A 5922-nucleotide genomic window follows, 5' to 3' on the forward strand; every position below is an offset into this window, starting at 1 on the left:
CTCGGCCCCCTGCCCGCTGGCTCCCGTCTCCTCAGCAGCCTGAGGAGCACAGAGCTCATCATTTTCCTTCGAGCTGTCCCCGCCTCGGGGCACTGCTTCCCCCGGGCGGGGTGCGGCAGAGCCGCCCGGCCCCGTGCGCTGGGCACGCAGCACCGCGTTTGGGGATCCAGGAAATCTCCTTTCCTGCCATACAGAAATCGGCACCGGCCACCCCAAAATCACCCCAGGGCGCTGAGAGCACCCTGAGAAGCGCCAGACACGACGGGCAAAGCCATGCTGGGGACAAGGACAAGAGGATCCTGCCCAGCCTCCTGCAGGCTGAGCTCCGAGCCCAGAGCCCAGCCGGGTAATTCCGAGCATCGGCCCAGCCTCCGTTCCCACTCGCCGCCACTTGCTGAAATTAAAGCAGGGCCTGATCTGATTCCTATGGCGGCTTAGCGCCCACTCAGCCGCTTTATCATAATCCCGACATAAAAATCGCTCCCTTGAAAACGCTCAGGGGTTTGAAGCCCTGATTGTTTGAAGAGGAAAGACTCTGTTCTCAGCACAAAGATGTGCTCCCCTCTCAGCCCCGGATGGGCAGCTGGAGGCTTCCATCAGCATTTCTGAGCCTGTAGGTGCCCGTGGCAGAGCCCTCACGCTTTCCTTGGCACAGAGATGCCCCCAAACGCAGCTGGACCAGCAGCACCCCAAAAAGAGCAGAGCTTTGAGGATTGGTGCTGGGAACAAGTCACCGCTGGCTGCCAGCCCTGCTGTGAGAGCATCTCTAAAAACCATCCCCTCTCCCTCCAAATCCAGCTGCGACTGCTTGTGGGAAGGAATTCAATCTGTGCATTTCGAAATGAAATAGATACATGCAAATTTCTATGGTATTGGTGGATTTCTTTGTGGTGGCACTGCAGTGCCATTCCACACCTGCCCAAGCCAGGCTGCATGGGGCTGCGCTGGGAGGACAAGCGACACTTCATGTACCAGGGACACCTCAAAGGGCTTGAGCCATCAGGGCCTCCTTTTGTTTTCAGTTTAAAACTGTAAAAGGCCAGCAAAAAAATTCCCTCAATAGGGAAATGTCTATTTTCCTCAGATACTATAAAATCATTATTTTTTTAAAAAAAACATTTTTAGCTACTTTTCATCATTACAGGCTGAGAATTTTCAAATATGAAATGTCAAAAAAAATTACATATTTTATCCATCACAAAGTAAAAGTTCATATCCACTGGCAGTACCAACCAGCACAAGAATTTCTGCCCTTTTGCCAGCGCTCATACAATGAAAGGGCTTTGGCCTCAGCACCAAACTGCTCTGCTGCATTTCTGCACTGCCAACATAAGCATTAAACCCAGAACTTAAAGGAGATCCACTGAGTGAAATTCATAATTTTCAGCAATTATATTTGTATAGGCTCATTCTCCTCAACAGCTCACTGAATCACAGAAAAATCAGTGTTGTGTTTTCTCTCTTTTTCCCCTCCCAGTTCCAAACTGCTGCTAAGCAAGAGAACGATGTGGAGAGCGGATACCTCGCTCCCAAACGAGTGTGTCTCCTATTAATGTCTCCAGCAGTTATGTGGCCAGAAGGGAGAGCAGAGTAGACAGTGCTGAGTGTTAACCAGTCAAATCATAGTGTCCAAGCAAGCTTAAACGGCCACATGTAAACTGCAATTTGGATCAATGTCACGCAAACACACAGGGCTTACTGCTACAGCACTCCAGGAGTAAATCAGGGAGAAAAAAAAGGAAAAAAAAATAAAAATCAGCTATTTGCAAGACTATTCCAAAGCCCTTGGGGTGAGCCCAGCTCACAGTCACACAGACACTTCCACCACTGGAAATGGTTATCTCCCACAGCAAAAACTCAAATTAAAAAGAAATTCTATCCAGCCAAAGAGTGACGTGCTCCAACAGCACCCAGAAACTGCAGCAAAGCTTGTGGCACCAGGAACCCCCAGGGAGCCATCCAAGGGCTGAGGGGGCTGGAACTGGTTCCATTTCCCTCCCAGACTGGAGCACAAAGGGATGGGTGATGAACACGGAGGTGCTTTAGCCCCACAGTGTCACCACATCCCTGAATGGCAGTGGGGGTCACAAGCATTTAAAAAGGAGCTTTTTGCAGCTGGGAATGAGGTGCAAAAGCTCCAGAGAGGCAGCTTGGGCCTGATGGGCTTTGAACCCACCCTCTCCATCAGCAACCAGCACAGGCACCTCCTGCCCCTGGCTCCAGGCCCTCCACACATGGTTTGCTAAATTCTTGGAGGAGTTTCATCCTTGTCCCAGTTTACATCCCCCCACTCCTGCTCATGCCTTTGTTAGAGCCAAGAAGTGACACCATCCAAAGCAGCCTATGGCAGCGCCGCAGAGCCCGGGATTGGTCACCCTGGAACACCAAAAGATGCTCCCACAGCAGCACTCCTAGCCCCTGATTGGAGAAAAAGGCACTTTTCTCCTCCTTGAGGGAAGCCACGGGCCAATGGTGGATGGCACATGGCAGCTTCCCAGGGCTCAGCCTGAATAAGAGTCCCTTGTCCCCCTTCATACCCAGACCTTGGGCCACCACTCGGTGCCGACATCTCAGACACATCCTGGATGGACCATCCACCCAGCTGGACCAGCAGGAGTGGTGTGAGCACCCAGCAGGACTTCTCCTGGCCTGGGAAGGACGAGTGAGGAGAGCTCCGTGCCGAGAGCTTTGTCACCGCTTTGTCATCAAAGCCAAGGGCGTCCAACGTCACCTTGAGATGCTCAGGGTGTGAGCATCCATGGAGGATGTCTCCCCTTCCATGGAGGAGGTCTCCCCTTCCATGGAGGAGGTCTCCCCTTCCATGGAGGGTGCTCTCCCTGGGTGTGAGCATCCATGGAGGAGGTCTCCCCTTCCATGGAGGGTGCTCTCCCTGCCCATGGAGCCGCTTCCCTGTTGCCCTGTCCTCTGCAATGTCCCTCTCTGGCTGGGCACAAACAGCCTGGCCAGGAGAGCAGCGCTTCACTCCCCTCAGGGAGGAGCAGCAGGATGGCAAAGGAGAGCAGGGAATCAGATAAGAGCCTGTAAAAACTTCCCTACATCCCTGCCAGCACCAGGAACAATGGCAGAACCTCAGCAGGAGGAAGGAACGAAGGTTCTCCCTAAGCTTTCCCCAAGCAGATCCTTACAGAACTCCACTTAACACATGTGCTAAATTATTCTGAATTAAAGGCCATGGGTGAGGGGGAATAAAATCTTGTTTATTAATTTCAAGCATTCATATGAGCAGGATAAATCTGTCCTGTCACATCCAGCGCTACAGCCCTTCCCTGAAGGAAGTGCCAGGGACAGCTCCTTCTGCCCTTTTGGGTTTTTTAGAGATCCCAATGAGCACATGAGCGAAACGAGCGGGTCCAGCACAGGTCAAAAGTCAGCTCATTTCTACATCTCGCACAAGAGGGTTTTCATAAAGTCACAAAGCTATAATTGCTCCTTTCCAAAATTAGTTCAGGTGCCATCACCCACATTAGCTCTTTATTATTATAAAATCTTTTTTGGTTTTGGTTTTTTTTTTTTTCCTCCTTGGAATCACCGTTCTGATATTATTTTATCTTAATCCACCATGAGATCTTTGTGTTCTTCTAAGCAAGATCAAGACACCTTTTCAAATAGGTTGCTGTGTTTTATAGGTGGCATCTCAGGCACCCAGTCTGATTTTTAAAAGCAAGTGGGAAGCACCCAGTTCACCTCTTTGACTCAAAATTCCCTTCTAGGGTAGAGCAGATTAAAACATCCCAGTTTCCACAAGGAAGAGGCTGACACATAATCCATTAAAGAGGGATAAGAACCAACATCAATTGGCAGAGAAGATAAATTAAGCAAAATCAAGCTCCCCAATTAGTCTCATGCGGTTCCACACACATGTTTTATATATATATATATATAAATCTCCCTTGTAAATCCCCAAATTAGAATCTTGAGTCCATTCAAAGCAACATTCATAAACAAAGGGTTAAAAGAAGAAAGGAAGCATTTGGATAGAGACACAAGGGAAGAAAAACAAAGAAAACTGCAAGAAACCATTTTACAAATCACCATATCCCTCTTTCTAATACTGATATCAAGTTATAGCTGTCAGGGAGGAAAATTTATGTATCTGTATAACAGATAGAGAACAGGGGGGAGGGAAGATAGAAAAAAGGAAAAAGAATCCAGCACTCGTATTTGCAGAACAACCATTAATAAACATTGCTCTGTTGCTGCTTTATTAAACAGATAATCCAACACAGTAATCTGTATTGATTTATGGATTTTCTGATGCTCTATGACTGGTTATGCAATGAAAGTTCATCCTTGATCTGTAGTCTGGGTCCTGGACTTAACTAATTCATAATCTGATTGGAAGTTTTACTTTGTTAATTCAATTACAGTTAACGGCCGAGGAGAGAGTGGCAACATCTTTGTCTTTGGTTTCTTCACATGCCCAGAACCAGTAAACTCTTAAAATCACAGGAGGCAAATAGGTTCTTAAAAAAAAAAAAAAATCCTACCTCGGGTTTTAATTCCAGTCTCTGAAAGTTGTCTTTTCCCCCATTTTTTCCGCCTCTCATTTCCTTTCTCTTCTTTTTCTCTTTTTTTTTTTTGTTTCTTTTTTTTTTTTTAATATATTTTTCTTTTCCTCCTCTTCCTTTTTGATGAATTTCCTTTCTTCTCCACATCCTCCTCAGGCGTGTAATGGGGTTATTTTTACTTTCGGTTATCTAGCTTTATGAAGAATCGACACCACTCATACAGCTAGATAACCAAAGATAACAACCAACCCCTGGAGTCTACAGCATCAGCAGGAAAAAGCCAACCTCCTCTTCTCCAGGGGCTCGGGGGCACGTGGCTTTTAAGGAAGGAACGAGGGAGGAAAACGAATAAAAAGAGATGCAAATATTAGCAGCCAGATCCGTAATATCTTCACACAGCTCCAGCCCTGGCCCTGCTCCTGCAGCCCGAGCAGCCCAGGGCACAGAGTCCTGAGCATCGCTGGGACAGGCGGGCTCAGGCCCCTAGGAAACGCAATTTGGAGCAGAATTACAGGATAACCACGCAAGGGCTGCCTATTTTCTGCCGAGTTTCAATTTGTTTCATTTGCAAACCAAATGATATTCTGCAGGTGCCGAGAATTAAGCCCACATTATTTTTAATAACTATCAAATTAATGCATTCAAACTGGTAATAATCAAAGCAAATATAATTTGCACCCACAACTTAAAATATGCATAAAAGACCAAAAGGACATTTCCCCACCCACAAATGCGTTTAACGCTCTCTAAACAAAATGACTGCGAGAAAAACCTGCCTGTTAATATAAATAGTAACTTGTGATGCTTTGGATTCAGCCAAGATCTGGAGGAACAGCGATGAACAAACACAGAAAACACAGAGGAAATGATGAAAGGGATGGAAGGGAGGAAAGAAGGAAGGGAGCGACTCCTGCTCGCGGCTCAGGACCCCGGCCCTGAGCAAGGACCGCGCATCTCGGGCAGGGACCGGGACCAGCATCCCTCCGTTCGTTCAGGGGGAGAGAGCAGCTTTCCCCCGCCAGCGAACCGCATCCCCGGCTTTCCTCTCCCCGCATCCCTCCGTCCTTTCTTCTTTCGCGGGGAACACGCATCCCTCCGTCCTCGCTTCGGGGGCTCTGCTTCCCTCCATCCTCCTTTCCCCGGGGGCGGCGGGGAACCCTCATTCTCCTTCTCCAGAGTGACCTGCGTCCCTCCACCCTTCCCTTCCTCCGGGGAGGAACGCGCATCCCCCGCACCGTTCCTCCCCTCCAGGGCAGCCCGCATCCCTCCATTCCTCGGGGAAAGGAACCCGCATCCCTCTCGCACCCCGCATCGCCTCCACCCCCGCGGCCCTCCCTTCTCCCCTCCGCTCCATCCCTCCTTCACCTGCATCCCTCTTTCACCCTTCTCTCTG

At 48.9% G+C, this 5922-nt stretch overlaps 1 long non-coding RNA gene across 1 annotated transcript in view; it reads right to left on the reverse strand.

Annotated features, from left to right (window-relative positions):
- The window catches only part of LOC115948832, a 24248-nt gene extending 19558 nt beyond the window's left edge, over window positions 1-4690 (reverse strand). The window contains exon 1 of the long non-coding RNA XR_004082602.1: window positions 4509-4690. This is a non-coding gene — a long non-coding RNA (uncharacterized LOC115948832). The remainder of the gene's footprint in view (window positions 1-4508) is intronic.
- Window positions 4691-5922: the final 1232 nt, after the last annotated feature.

Source organism: Geospiza fortis, unplaced genomic scaffold, assembly GCF_000277835.1.
Source record: "Geospiza fortis unplaced genomic scaffold, GeoFor_1.0 scaffold387, whole genome shotgun sequence".
NCBI classification, from domain to species: Eukaryota; Metazoa; Chordata; class Aves; order Passeriformes; family Thraupidae; genus Geospiza; species Geospiza fortis.